This window comes from Sinocyclocheilus grahami, unplaced genomic scaffold (genome assembly GCF_001515645.1).
Source record: "Sinocyclocheilus grahami isolate Dianchi unplaced genomic scaffold, SAMN03320097.WGS_v1.1 scaffold663.1, whole genome shotgun sequence".
In the NCBI taxonomy this organism is placed as follows: domain Eukaryota; kingdom Metazoa; phylum Chordata; class Actinopteri; order Cypriniformes; family Cyprinidae; genus Sinocyclocheilus; species Sinocyclocheilus grahami.
In genome coordinates this window covers 276,721-292,200 of record NW_015505842.1, presented here as the reverse complement: position 1 = coordinate 292,200, position 15,480 = coordinate 276,721, and positions in this window count along the sequence as shown.

The following is a 15,480-nucleotide window of genomic DNA, read 5'->3' as shown; positions in this document are numbered from 1 at the left end:
GAGTGGAGCTCCAGGGAGTGATTTCTTTTCTGTCAGCATGGCTCTTTTTAGGGGGAATACAGCAGAATTCCCTCTTGGCACAACCTTTCCTCCTGTATATCATTGGTGTCAGCTGCACACAGGCACCCAGCTGATGTTTATTCATTTCATCTGTATGTGCAGTGAATTAAGGTGCACACCTTTTTTTAGTATTTTTAGTTTAAAAGGTTGTACATATGATGCATTGTGAATGCAATCTTAATTTGACCCCATTGTAAGGCATTCATTTTATAGTCGATAGCAATGTTTGTTTAGTAGCTACTCGAGAAGCAGTGATGTTTGACATATTGATGTTTGATGTAATCGCTGCATATCGGAGAGCTGCTGTGAATGAAAAGGTTATCAGGGAATAACAAAAAAATAAGTCTGTTCCAACATGAAACTATGACATGACTTTAAGAAGACTGAGATATAATGCACAAGAAAGCACACTTTTGTAGTGCTTCTACTATTTTTATGGTCTTTTTTTTGGTATAGTGGTATACTGTTATTTTATGGGAAAAAGCATTTTTGAACAGGTTTTGAACAATGTGAATAAGTTAACAATGACAATTTCATTCATTAGTTAAATATTCAGTTTAGATAGATAGATAGATAGATAGATGCATCAGCCATTTATACATACCATTATCCATGAAGTTAGCAAAAAGGTCTAAATGAAATAAAGTGCAAAAATAAATGTAACTTTAGTTATGGTATTTGTTAAAATTCTAAATAGCTTAAAAGCATTGTGAAGGGGGAGAAAAACAATCACTGACATTCCCATCCAGACTGGATTTGAATTCTCAATGGATGCCTGAGTTAAAAGAACAACAGTAGGTCATTTGTTTTGTAATTTTGACCAAGGTTCTTTGAAGAAAAAAAATTGTTCAGATCAGGTGGTATTGAAGTCAGAAAGTATATCTTTAAAATACAACTTTACCTCAACTCCTCAAGGTACGCTACTCCCATCTCATTAGTGCCATTGTTAGAATTGTAATTTTGTTTTGTTCCATTTTACTGCTTTACTAATTCAGTGGTTCTCAATCCTGATCCTGGAGGACCCAGTATATAGCAGTATATAAAAAGCATTATGTCATATGATTAATATGTCTGACAATGCCAACATGACAGGTGTGTTATGTCCATATTTATAGTCCATATTCATACTATATATGTGCTTTATAGCATGCTTGAAGCTGTGTCCCGATCCTAAATCTTTCCTCTACAGAGCAGAAGAGGGACCTTCAGCACCATGGAGAGCACCCTACTCTCAGGCTCCGCCATTAGGGATGGTGCTGGAAGGCAGATCTAACCGGAGGTGATCAGGACCATGGAGAGTTCCATTCAAACATACAGTAGGTGCACAGCATTTCCCCAATTAATTATGACTTCCCCTGCTTCCCCCTCTCATACCCTGTTAAATGTCCCCATCTCCGCCAATTTCCCCATCTCTTGGTGTTAAACCATGTTAAAACATGTGTTGTTAGAAAAAGGATCTCATTCTGATAGCACCCATTCACTGCAAAGGATCTGTTGGTGAACAAGTGAGGTAATGCTAAATTTCTCCAAATGTGTTCCGAAGAAGAAACAAACTCAAATACATCTTGGATGGCCTGAGATTAAGTTTTAAGTTATTTTTTTTATTATATATACAATTTCTTTAACTTTTTGTTTATTAAACTTCTGTATAAAAGCAAATCACGTATCATGTTCTTTCCTGTTTAGAAATGCCCATTGCTAACCTTTTACTGCTGATCTGTACAACCCATTTCAAATACTGTTTTAATATAAATATTCTTACTTTTCCATTTTCAGTTAATTAATCTATTACCATTTCATTCATGCAGGTGAAATTAAATAGGTCATTGCTATAAGAGACACGTTTGAGTCCTATTTACCCATCCATTCATAACTGTGTTACGCAGATGTCCACTTTTCTACACAAATGCAGCCCATCACAATCATATTTTCCATGACCTTGAGGATTAATCTGTCTGGCATTCTCTTCCTGAATAACATGTGACGCCTTCTCCACGTGTGAGAGCCGACATGTGGATGTGTTTGTGTTTCAATCTAAAGTGTAATATTGTAGGCTTAGTTTGAGTGTGTGTCCTTTTGCTAAACATATGACAGAAACTCGGCTGGTGAATGTATGAGAGCTGTATGCGGTCTGCACTGCAGTCGACCTGAACAATTGAAGAGCGGGGAGCTCAGCTGTGGGGAAGAACAAACGGTGCACACAAGACTGAAGAAATGGGGGTGTACTGAAGTGTGTGTCTCTTGACACCAAAATACCTTGCATCTTTTTTTTCTCTTCCTAGCTGTTTCAGATACCCTTTGAATGAAACTCTGGGCCTGTCATCTTTCCTAGCACAGCTGTAACATGTTCCCACTGAGAACAGTAGATATGTATGATGTATTGACTAGAGATAACACATGCTGCAGTCTACTTTAAATGTACAGTAGAGAGTGCATATGTGGGTATGAATGCATGCATGTATGTGGCTCCCTGTAATCAGCGTGTATGTGGAGTCCCATCCCAGGTTCAGTTCTTTCACCAGCTGTTAACTCACATGGTCATCTGTAGTGATAATCAATGGCCCACGGTGATGTTGCAGACTAAGATGGGGGCTTAAACAAATATATTGGGTATTAAACTGGCTGTGTAATGCTTTCCAACCTTTATGCTGTAATATGCTGCCTTGGGGAAACTTAAGAAATAGCGAATTCGTGTTACATTGCATCTCAGTGTGGTCCATTCAATTCAGGAACCCAGAATTGATCATTTATAATATATTTGAAGTCGCATGCAGTGAAACGTACAGATTGCACAATATGTAATGATCTACAACTTGTTTTTGTCTAGATGTAGGTTTATGACGTTGTTTATTTAAACCTTAGCAGGTGATTGGAGAGGAGGTCAACCAATACACTGCTGTAGGGGCCACTGGATTCCATCTGTCATTCAGGCCTAGTCAATGACCAGTCGCTGGTTCCTTAGGTCTTCTTCAACGTGTTTGAGCCACATCTTCTTTGGTGTTGAACGCCATGGACGCCATGGACATGTCGCTCTCACCAAAGAAGCTTGGTTGGCAGCCGACTGGTGTTCATTCTGCAGTTGTGTTCAAACCACCACAGTCTGATTTTCTGGATTTGTTCTTCGACTGAAGGTTGACAGTCACACCTTTTATACAAATTGTCCTATTATGATGATTGTCACAAAGAGAGACAACCAGAATCTGTCTCGTGCATCTCATTTGAAAGACTTCAAGCTTGTTCGTGTCTGGTTTGAGCTGAGTTCATGTTTCCAGTCCGTATATGAAAATTGGTAGGATTAGTGTTTGGAATTCTGATCTTGGTAGATAAAATTGGATCAATTCCCTGGCTAATCTTTCTGTGATGGTAGACGCCAGTTTTTTCTATTGCACCAATGATATTTGAATTCTTGGTCCTGTTTGATTTGGATTTTAAAGGTGAACTTTGGCCTACGATCCATCTAACTCTTGTCTTGTCCGCAATGATTAGGATTGGGCAATGTGGCAAAGGATGTTGGTGAATTCTGCATCTGTGTTGGTGAATATGGCACTGCTGTCTGAAAATATCAAGACAGTCAAGAAAAGCTGTTTACATTGTACTGAACTCCACATCTGTCCTTGAATTCTTTCCTCATAATGGCATCAATCAAAGTGACTTGGTGAACTCCAGTTTGGAAATAGTGTGTTTTGGATCTACACTCTGCTTGCATTTGTATGAGTTGGATGATATGATATGATATGATACGATACAACTTTATTGTCAGACAAGGTCTGAAATTTGTCTTGCGTTACAGCAGGTTCACTATGATGATAGCCAGAGGAGAGAACTGGCTCCACTGGTATAGCCTTGTTTCTCAGAGTTTTTCAGAATTTTCTCCTGTGACGACCAATATTTTCATTCATACTTTTTGAGAATCACTTACTCTCACTTTAATTGCTCACACATGAGCCTGAGCCATTGTGGCACTGATATATGTGCTAGACAATACTAGAAACATAATATAGCTAGGTCTAAAATCTGAAGGATCTTTACATTATCATTCTATATCGTCATATCGCTCAGCCCTACACTTGCTCTATGGAAAAGCACTAAGGCATTATAGACATAACAGTATGACTTTCTGTAAAGCTGCTTTAAAACGATGTCCATTGTGAAATGTGCTATACAAATAAATTTGACTTGACTTGCCAATGACCTTCAGCACCACCTGTTTGTTCTCCAACACCCTCCACAGGATGGGCCAGTGAACACAGTTGAATGCAAATTTGTAATCAGTAAATCTTGTGGCAGTTCACTTTCTACACCTAATCCTTTTTTTCAGCCAGTTGACAAAATGGCGAATATTTGAACGGCCTGCATCCTGCTATCATCTATCCATCTATCAGCCAGGTACCATTCTGCAAATATATACTGTTTTGTCACGACTGGTCAGGACAAAACTCTATGGAAACTAATATGGAAAAGATTGCGTTTATCACGTGTTGCGATGTCGTATTGCATCTCGTTATGACACAGTTTAACCGTCAGTGTAAGAATATAATGAGTTTTGTGTCTGACTTTGAATAGAACACAGTGTCTGAGTTGGAGAGAGTGAGTCAGTCCCTCTTCAGGATGTCTGATGAATGGGTTTTATCACTGGGTGGTGAAGAGACGTCATTATGGCTGTGAAGGGCCTCTGAGAGCTTATGGCCTGAGCTCAAAGTGTCTGGGTTGAAGTGGGCCGATCAGAAGTACTTACGACCTCGAGCAGATGGAAACAGTCACAGCGAGCCACTGCAGCTAAATAAGACATTACAGCACATCCGCCGGTTCATCATCTGCATCACAGCAGTTTCGTCACCTGACGTCGCCTTATTGAAGGTACTTCTTTCAGTGGCTTTTCAGTCAACTTTGCTCCAGCAGCCATACGATGATTATGTATGTCCACCTTCTTATTAGCCCTCACAGCATATTTGTCATTAAGTTACTCACGTTCTCTATTAAAGCCTCAAATTTCATTTGCATATACAGTATTTCTACCTCATCCGCAGCTTAGGAGAAAATGAGACGTATTTCAGCTTGATAGAGCGCGCTCTCAGAATCAGCAGTTTTTAATGAAGCAATTAAAGAAAGTCTCTGCTTTCCTGGGGCCTCTGCGGACCTATCAGCCCTAATTGCCAAAACAAATAAAACGACACAGTGTGAGCTTGTGGAATTTTATGTAACTAATGTGCTTATTTGAGCCAGGGTCCTGCCTGTGATCTCATTAGTATTCATAATAAAATGTCTAAACCCAGTGTGCATGCATGTATATAGATACTGAAATGCACAATATCAACATATTGACTGCATTTAAAACATAAAGCCATGTAATTTGATATTTTAATGGTATGATACATGCAAATAAATGCACATACAACTCAGTAAATGAGTGAAATGCATGTTAACGTTGCAATGTTTCACTTATATTTCATATTTGCTGATTTTTGATGAAAAATAAATTCAGCCATACTTTGATTAATTCCATCTGGATTTCATTTATGATTAAAAGTGTCAGTGTTAAAGAGATAGTCCACCACAAAACACAAATTTTGTCTTAATTTACTCACACTCATGTTGTTCCAAACCTGTATGAATTTCTTTCTTCTGCTGAACACAAAAGAAGACTGGTAATAAACCAAAAAAGTAGCTGGTAGCCATTGTACATACATACGTAAGTAAGTAAGTAAGTAAGTAAGTATTGACTTACTTACTTATGTATGTATTTATTTCCCATAGTATGGACATCAATGGATTACCAAGAGTCTTCAAAATAAATTATTTTGTGTTCATAAGAAGAAAGAAACTCATATAGGTTTGGAACAAGTGGAGGGTGATTAAATGATGACTATTTTTCGTAGTTTTGTTTGAATGTGCTAAATGTGTTGCAAGTAACCAGCTAACTATTTCAAAAAGTACAGTAATTTAAAATAATAAATGCATGTGATACTTTTTTCATTCTCATAAAAAAAGATAATATTTCAGATACGATACCATCAAAAGTTTGGCCACGGAATTTATGTTTCTCATGATTTTAAAGATTTTTTTTAAGCAAAGGCTTCTGGTTAATGCAGGCACTGCTAAAATATTAATTTCTTTATTTAAGGCATTTTCTCCTCGGTGTTGGTGAGGCACTTTATGAATCAAGATGGCAAGAAGAAGACAAGGGACTGTATGACATCTGAGCACTCGTGGGAGATTTGAGCGTGAGGAGAGTCTGACGTTATTTGCAGGGCTGTGAGTGTGTGTATATTTGTGTGAGTGTGTGTTGAGAGGAGAGGGAATGTGCTTGCTCCACAAAACTCCTCTGCGCAACAGTCTGTCTTCTGTAATAATGTGCCACCGGTAGGAGATGCAGAGAGCTTTGACTTTTTTATGGTAGAGCTGTATGGGAAAGACGCCCATCACCTCCAGCAGAAAACCTATAAACACTATATTCCTAAAGATGCTCGGAGTCAGGATAATCAAATCGTGTGTGTGTCAGAGAGAGAGCGAGAGAGAGAGAAAATCACACGAGATATTAAATATTATATTAGAAATTAATACAGTGCCATTACATGTTATTTCAGGGTTGATGTGTCATATGTTGTGTGACCAAAATTACTAAAGTGCACATTTCAATAAAGTCACTTTATCTTTTCAGCACAAGCCCATTTCCGTTCAGATCAATGACACTGATTCATAAATGTTACTGCTATTTGTTTGATGCAGTTAATTACTATCAACAGAAAGCTGGCTGTGAGATTTGATTTAAAATGATGATCAAATGCTTCATTAAACATTGATAAGGCTGTTGAATTGTACTTTGAATGACAGCAAGAGGAATTTACTGATTTAAAATTAGCAACAAAGGGATTTCATGAAAAATATCAATAATTACATCATTAATTATTGACTAATTATGCTTATTTATCCTCTGCTATATATAATGCTATGCTATGTTCCAATGCTATGTTCCAACTAATATATAATCGACATTCTCTCTAAACAAAGTAAAAATGTAAAATTTTATATTTAAAGCACCACAAAATATCCACTTATTTATTTATTTAGTTAGTTAGTTAGTTAATTAGTTAGTTAGATTGATTGCTTGTTTGTTTCTTTGTTTTTAAACCTTGGGTAAATTAGTCCATTCTGGGAAACATTTTTCTTCTAGCATTGTCCAGTAAAATGAAAGTTGAAATAAAATCTAATAATTCAGGTGAAAATAAAAATAAAACAAAATAAAATAAACATTTGCATGGATGGCATTTTAAATAGAGATTATAATATATTATCATCTAATGTTTATTTATTTATTTATTTTTAAATACACCATCTGTTATTTGTATGGGCACATTTATGGGTAATAAATATATTTTTTACAAATGTTATTACAAACTTAGGAAACAAGAGTTTCACTTGTTTTTAAAACAAATATTTAAATAAAATTTTAATTCAGTGTTATTTTAATATAGTTTTTTTGTTAATAACTTGAATTAAACTATTTTTATATTTTCAGTTTTCATTTTAATTTTTAAAATAAATTTGAAAGGTATTCTCATGATGGCTCGTAACCGCTGACTGCTCTTCACTCCATTCTAGCTCTCTACTCTTAAAGTTGACCTGGCTTCAAGTGTACCACTATGAAAATCAAGCGTAGCGTTAGTTCTGGCAGGTCACGTTAGTCAAGCTCGCATCAGCTGACTCTCAGCTGATCCCCATCTACCTATAGGATTACGACACCTATCCAAGCATTCATATATAAGGTCCCTCAGTATTATCAGCAGTTTTCGCATTGCTCAATAGCTAATTACCCTCCTCCATCCCCAGCTCCTCCTCTGTCATTTAGGATTCAGCCTTCTGATTCTCCTTTGAATCAGACTAATTCTAAAATGTGTACATAAAATGATTGAACTTTAACAATATCTGCAATACATTTATGTTGGTTCTGTTCTGTTTACCCTGGGGGGGTTATCGTTGCTCTCCCTGCTCTCATCCATGCTAGGCTGCATGGATGCGCAGGGAGTTCTTGCCCAGAATAGAACCATACTGTAACGGTTCCAATTCAAACGCCAATCCAAACTGTATGCTAATTGTCAATCATCTTTGACGATAGTGGTCCTGACAGAAATCAGTGCATTACAAACTTCACTATCAAACTGAGTATATCTGCTTCCATTTCTACTGAATGTCCAGGTGTGTGTCCAGATGCAAGTGTAGTCTTAACTGAAAACCAAGTTAAACTCAATCAGCAGTGGCTCAAAGCAGCAGGGTCCCTGTGAATGCGTTTTTTTTTTTGTCTTCTTATAAAATACATCTAATAAATCTTTGTAGATAAATTGCCTGTAGTCACTGCGGCACTGGTGAATATAAAGATGGCTCTGTTCGGGAGCACGGCAGACACAGCAGGATGTTTATAGTGTGGAAGCCTCAGGGGCGGCACTTAAATCTGTTCGCTGCTGTAGCATTCGCTAAATGTTAGCCGTGTGTGTGTGTGTGTGTGTGTGTGTGTGTGTGTGTGTGTGTGTGTGTGTCATATGACTTTCCCCTTGTGTGAGGGAGTCAAGGTAGTGTGTGTATCTGTAATTGTCTACTGTATCTGTTCTCTCAGATATTAAAAGAGAGGTCAGCGCAGGTGTTGGTAGATCAGGCTGTACAGTGACAGGCCTTCCAGCATGATGGAGTGAATCTGGTTAAATGTTAGCCGTGTGTGTGTGTGTGTGTGTGTGTGTGTGTGTGTGTGTCATATGACTTTCCCCTTGTGTGAGGGAGTCAAGGTAGTGTGTATATCTGTAATTGTCTACTGTATCTGTTCTCTCAGATATTAAAAGAGAGGTCAGCGCAGGTGTTGGTAGATCAGGCTGTACAGTGACAGGCCTTCCAGCATGATGGAGTGAATCTGGTCTTATAGATATTGAACCATTTCAGCCAGACATTTTTAAGCATATCTGAGGGCTATATTGATGTCTTTACACCACGGTCACAGTGGCTCACTGGTTTGTGAATGTCAGAAAGTCTTCACTGGCAGATGCACGAACAGAAGCTTTAGTTAACATGAAATATCAAAAGTTCACACAGAACAGAAAAGTGTATAATGTTCTGTGTGTGGTCTCTCTTAATGACAGTAAAACATAAATGTAAGTTGACTTTTCATGTTTAAGAAATGTTGAAATAGCTTTACTTCATATTTAGTTCCAAACAATATTTTGAGAATAAATTGAAAAAGTCTATCAAAGAGAACAACACAATTTCTCTGTAATGGTGATAAAACACTTAACAATAAAAATGTTGTCTTTCTCTCTGAATATGGTATTGTTGTTTTAGCGGAAGATAGTGTTTATGACTAAATAATTCTGATTTAGCAGGTTAAGCATTTTTTGTGGTTAATGTTTTAGAATAATGTCTTCTTTAAAAGTACTTTCCTTACACCTTTAATTTCATTCTTTTAATGGCATTAATGAATTATCATCATCTTATTTATTCTATTATTTATAATTTCAGTTTTATCCTGTAATTTTTTTATTTCCAAAACATTAACGTTATCATCTTCATCATAAAAGACATATTATAAGATTTATGTGCAAAACATCCCAACTTCATACTCAAAATCTTTTTTGGGATGTTTTGCACATAAATCTCATAATGTAAGTGAATGAGTCACTCACTCACATTATTAGATTTATGTGTAAAACTCCATACTCAAAATCTTGAAACAATGTCTACATATCTAAAAATCTCAGTTATACTGATTACACTTTAGAAGAGGGAACACATATTCACTATTAAAGATATTTTTATATATACTCAGAAAGGTAGTAAGGACATCATTAAAATAGTCCATGTGACATCAGTTGTTCAACCGTAATGTTATGAAGCTAAGAGAATGTGTGCAAAGAAAACTAAAATAATGACTTTATTCAACAATTTCTTCTCTTCCGTGCCAGTCTTCGATGCATGTTCACGAGAGTACCAGGATGCATGCGTGTGCATTAATCTACTTGTAAACAAGGTGCAGCGCATGCATGTCAGAACGCCGGCTTCTGCGTCAGCAGCACCACACACATGTAATTTGAGTCAGCAGCAACAGAGAGGCTCTACGGTGTGTGTGTGTGTGTGTGTGTGTGTGTGTGTATACGCGTTTTTGTGAATAAATAAATTTGTATAATGACAAAGGTATAACATAGGTATTACATAGGTATTACAAGGAGAAGGTGACTTTTCAGGACATTACCCCATGTCCTCACTTTTCAAAACGCTTATAAATCACACAGAATGGAGTGTACTGAAAATCTGAAATAGCACAAAGTCTCCTGTGAGGGGTAGGTTTAGGGGTAGGGTTGGTGTAGGACAATAGAATATATGGTCTGTACAGTAGAAAAACCATTACGCCTATGGGATGTCCCCACTTTTCACAAATGTAAACCTGTGTGTGTGTGTGTGTTTGGCATATTGTTCTCTTGTGTCTCTACTGGCATCACGGCAGGCTCATTCAGCAGATGGTCTGTACTAGAAACATGACAGCCACAGAGCCCCTGGCTAGAGATGATGACACACACACACACACACTTAGATGGTGTGTGTATAAACATTCACACACACACACACACACACACCCAACAGAGGGTTACGTAGAGATGGGTCTTGATTGATACAATTTAAGCAGGTAAGTGTGCCTGAGTACGTCCAGATGGATCGATCAAAAAAGAAACAAATACAAAATCAGAAACTGAAATATGACTATATCTCAACCTGTAGAAAAACTGTTGTTACACGGTTGACCCTGGACATTTAAGCACGTCTGGGGTGTTTTAGTTGTTTGCTTACTGGCTCAAGTCAAAAAAAGTTCACCCTCAACCCTCAAATATTGAATAGTGACTTCAAATCTTCTATATTTTTAAAAACTTTACTTGCAGATAATATTAGTGAAAAAAGGACACTTAAGCGAACTTCGAGAGAGACACTTTGAAGTATACTTTTAAAAAGTGCAGTTTGTAAAAAATGTCAAATTAAACTTTTTGACAAATGACATTTTCTATCATTATGTTTCACTGTGAAATGAAACATGAAATCATAATGAAGCCACTATGCTGTGTTCTAGATCCTGGAGGCCCTCCTTCAATATTGCAAGTGAACATTGTAAGTAAATGTTTGGAGGTATCATCCATGACTGTAGCGCAAACGGTGCAGTTGTGTGTCTGCTTTACTAGTTTGTGTTAACTTCAAAAAGTTCTAAAACTTATTTTTGCAACCCTACTTTTAAAAATAAAACTTGTCTGTGATAGCATGACCTCTGCGTGACTTCATTCCCACAAAGTGCTCGGGAAATCTCTTGTGATTAAAGGGAATTACTCCTGTCTGCTGCTTCCCAGAGACCACCAGACTTTGGCCAGCAGGGCTTTAGCCCACTCTGTGGATCTTTTAGAATTTGGCCTGTTTGGCATTTATCTGCGAGCTCAAGGGCTTTGAGTACATATATAACCTTTGAGTACAGGGCACAGACAGAGAGACACTGCAGCTAAAGCTGTTCCGCTCTCTCAAACCGATTAACTCCTGAGTAATTAACAGGGGCCAGAAGACACGTGCCCCGGCTACACTAACAACCTTTTATATCCGCATCGGATGAGGAATTGCATATGTACACACACACACACACAGAGACACATCAAAACTCTACGTACTCATTTATGTAACAGCATAGCATTTTTTTTCTGGTTAAATAACCACCAACTATTTTGTTGTCATTGTTAAATATAATTTCTACTAAATGAGTAGCAGTTTTCAACAGCCAGTTATTTATTCTATTGTCACTTTTTGTATTAGCTTACAAAGCTGTATTTGTTATTTAATTAATTAATTAATTTATTTATTTATTGTTACCATGCAGTGAGGAAAATATAGAGGGAATATTTTAATTTCCATGAGTTTTAAAGAAAATGTTTTGATTTCAGAAAAGTAAGAATCCATGCGAGGCTTTGCTTTACAGTAATTTTACTATGGTGAACAGGTGTTTGCACTTTACAGTAATTGCAAGTGCATTACTGTAAACACTTTTCCGTTTATTTTTATAAAAGAAAAGTGAATATTATCAAAATCGCAAATGCTGTGCCTAAAGTTTGACTTGCATTGAATCCGGAACATTCATTGCTTTAAAGATCTGAAAAATGAAACGAGAGAGAAAAAAAAGTGCCTCGTTATTTATGCATCTAGTGCTGGGTGTGGTCAGAGAGCCCGGACGCTCTGAGCTGCAGCCAATCCAAGAGCTCGACGGGTGGCAGGACATGAGGTAATGATACAAAAGCTCTGTACGCTGTGTAGAGGTTGTGGGTTCATGAAAACACACCAAGTAAAACAACGTAATGGCCACAAAAACAGGGACTATGCAGACAATTTGAACAATAAATGCCTTTTAAACAATCATTCAAACAAACAAAATCATTTGTACCTAATTTGCTACTGCCATTAATTAAAGGCATCACATTGTCAAATTAAAGTTCTATGAAAACTTTTTTGGTAACACTTTCAATTAGTGACCACTACTCACTATTAACTAGTTGCTTGTCAGCATACATATTACTAGCATATTGGCTGTTATTAGTACTTTATTCTGCATGACCATATTTTAGATCCCTTAATCTGAACCCATACCTAAACTAACAACTACATTATTAACTAGCAACAACTTGAAGGAAAACTCTTATTAACAGTGAATATGTGTTTCCTAATCTAAAGTGTTACCCTTTTTTTATTGTAACTTCATTCCCAGTCCAAAAAGAGCCTTTATTGAAACTAAGCCAATATATTGAAAACCTACTTATTTTGAAATTTCAATGATTTCTATTCTATTTAAAAACTTGGGATGCCTAGTCACAGGACGTAAAGATACTAATATCCCTATAAAAGAAAAAAACAAATGATAAAAGTACAAGATGTCATTCAGGCCTCGAGCTGTTTCTGGCTGATGTAGCACCTACAACTCTGCAGATCATTCTGAAGAATCCCAACATTATTAAAAAAGCAGCTGAAGTCTGTTTTCAACAAACTCCCTATTAAAGTCTAATCTTAACATTTCTTGAAACCAGCTGCTCTTATTGAAGGATGGTGCAATGCAAACTATATTGAGCCATGTGAGCAACTGCCACTGAGATGAATGGGAATGCCAACAGATAGCTTTCCTCAGGTATCGTAGACCTCCTTGATTTAATTCACAGGGTCAAGGAGGGTGATAAAAATGTCATAAATCAACATTTTGGCACAAAAGAACCCTGACTAACAATATATAAGTTGACGTTGAGGAAAAGGAGATAATGTATGGTGTGGCCACTTTAAAGCACATAGAGTGGAACAGGTCTAGATGTGTGTATTATGGGATGATTGTGAGTTATGGCTCCTGTCTTTAATTCTCCATGAATCAAAGCTGATTGTAGACACTGCAGTGATTTTTTCCCCGTGGTTTTGGATGAGATATGAAATGCAGCCAAGGATGTGTTGAGAGAGAGAGAGAGAGAGAGAGAGTGTACCTGCAGTATATTACTGCCAGGCGGTTTAAAAAGTTAGCGTGCAAGTCGTGATTTACATCTGTCTCTAATGTGCTCAGGAGCCTGCATTCACACATTAGTAGATCAACACTTTTAATTGGATGTGACTACATACACACACATTCAGGGGGTGAGAGGGGATTATCTTTGTGTAAGCTCCCTTTGCTCTTACACACCCCTCATCTGCGCACTCAGACAAAAGACAAACATGAAAACATGCCCACTGTCCTGACCTCTCTTTGTCCTGCTTATGTGCTGAATCACTCTCATTTCATCCCAGTTCAGTTATATGCTGTGGTACATATTGTTCCAAAGCAGCAGTCCAGAGAAAGGCAGTGTAGTACCTTAATCAGTGGACGTCACTGATGCCAAATTTGACGCATCTAATGGTGCCACATCTGATTTGAGAGCTTTTAGTGAATGAATCAATGACAAATAAGAGTGTCAATGATAAAGAAAAGAAAAGTCCTTTAAAAATAATAAAATAAAATGTGTCAAGTTCTTAGAAATGTAAACTTTGTATTCCATTTCCAAAAATATGCCAAGAAATGTTAAAAAATAATGACTCATAAAATGTCATGTTGTGTGACCAAGTAAAAATGAATATTTTCCTTACACCTTAATACACGTGAGCATTTTACGGTAGCCCTTTTCTGCCACTCAATTAAACAAACAATGGAATTGCGACTTTTTATATCACATTTCTGACTTTTTTATCACAATTGTATGATATAAACTCAAAATCTGGACTTTTTTTCGAGACATAAACCCACAATTCTGACTTTTTTCTCACAATTCTGACTTCTTTGTTCAGAATTGTGAGATATAATCTTGCAATTGCGAGTCCAGTTCTGAGGAAAAAGAGTTTATATCTCACAATTTCAACTTTATTTCTCAGAATTGGAAGGTCAGAGTTGTAAGATAAAAAGTCATTCAGTGGTGGAAACGAGCATCCATAGCATTCACATCTTAATCATTCTTATTATGTTTTAAGTGTGTGTGTGTGTGTGTGTGTGTGTGTGTGTGTTTAAAGTCACGATGCATATATATATATATATGTGTGTGTGTATATATATATATATATATATATATATATATATATATATATATTAGGGATGCACGATATATCGGCCACCGTATCGGCCGATAAATGCTCATTTTTTCTGTTATCGGTATCGCCCCAATAAGCAAATTTGGCCGATATCTTAAAGCCGATAAATAATGCATTATTTCCTTCCGAGACACTTCAGATGTGCGCTGTTCGTTTGCAGCCTTTTGTGCAATTGTATGTTGTAATATTGTGTTTATATATGATGTATATCTGATTTATCTCCTATAGAATGCGTTTGGTTAAGTTAAAAGGGCGCTTCAGTTTACCAGTGATAAACTCAAACAGCAGTGCACAACATTAATAACTATGATTGGGAATGTCGTGTATATAACATTCTAATGGGAAAATTATTATAATAAAACGTTGTGAATTCTATGGGTTATTTGCCGTGTTTCAGCGCGTTGTTATGGGAAGAGCGCATCCACAACAGGATCACACATTCTGACTATAGCACGCAATAACTGCATCATTTTGTACATATATAATTTGTAATATTATGTTTATGTTGTATTAATATTAATCTCAGGATGAATTTCCTTGAATTAAATAAGCTGCCAGCAAAACGCTTCAGTTTACCGTGTTCATTCAGCTCTTCAGCTTCAGCACGTGCAGCTCAGCGGCTGCTATTTAAAACAGTGGTATTAATTTGTTACTTTTTCAAAATCATTGATACATTATTAATAATAACAACCACTTGTATTTTTCTATTATTATTTTCATCAGCAATATGGTTTAGTAATTAAAATCATTTAATTATTGTCCGTGCAGAGGCTATTC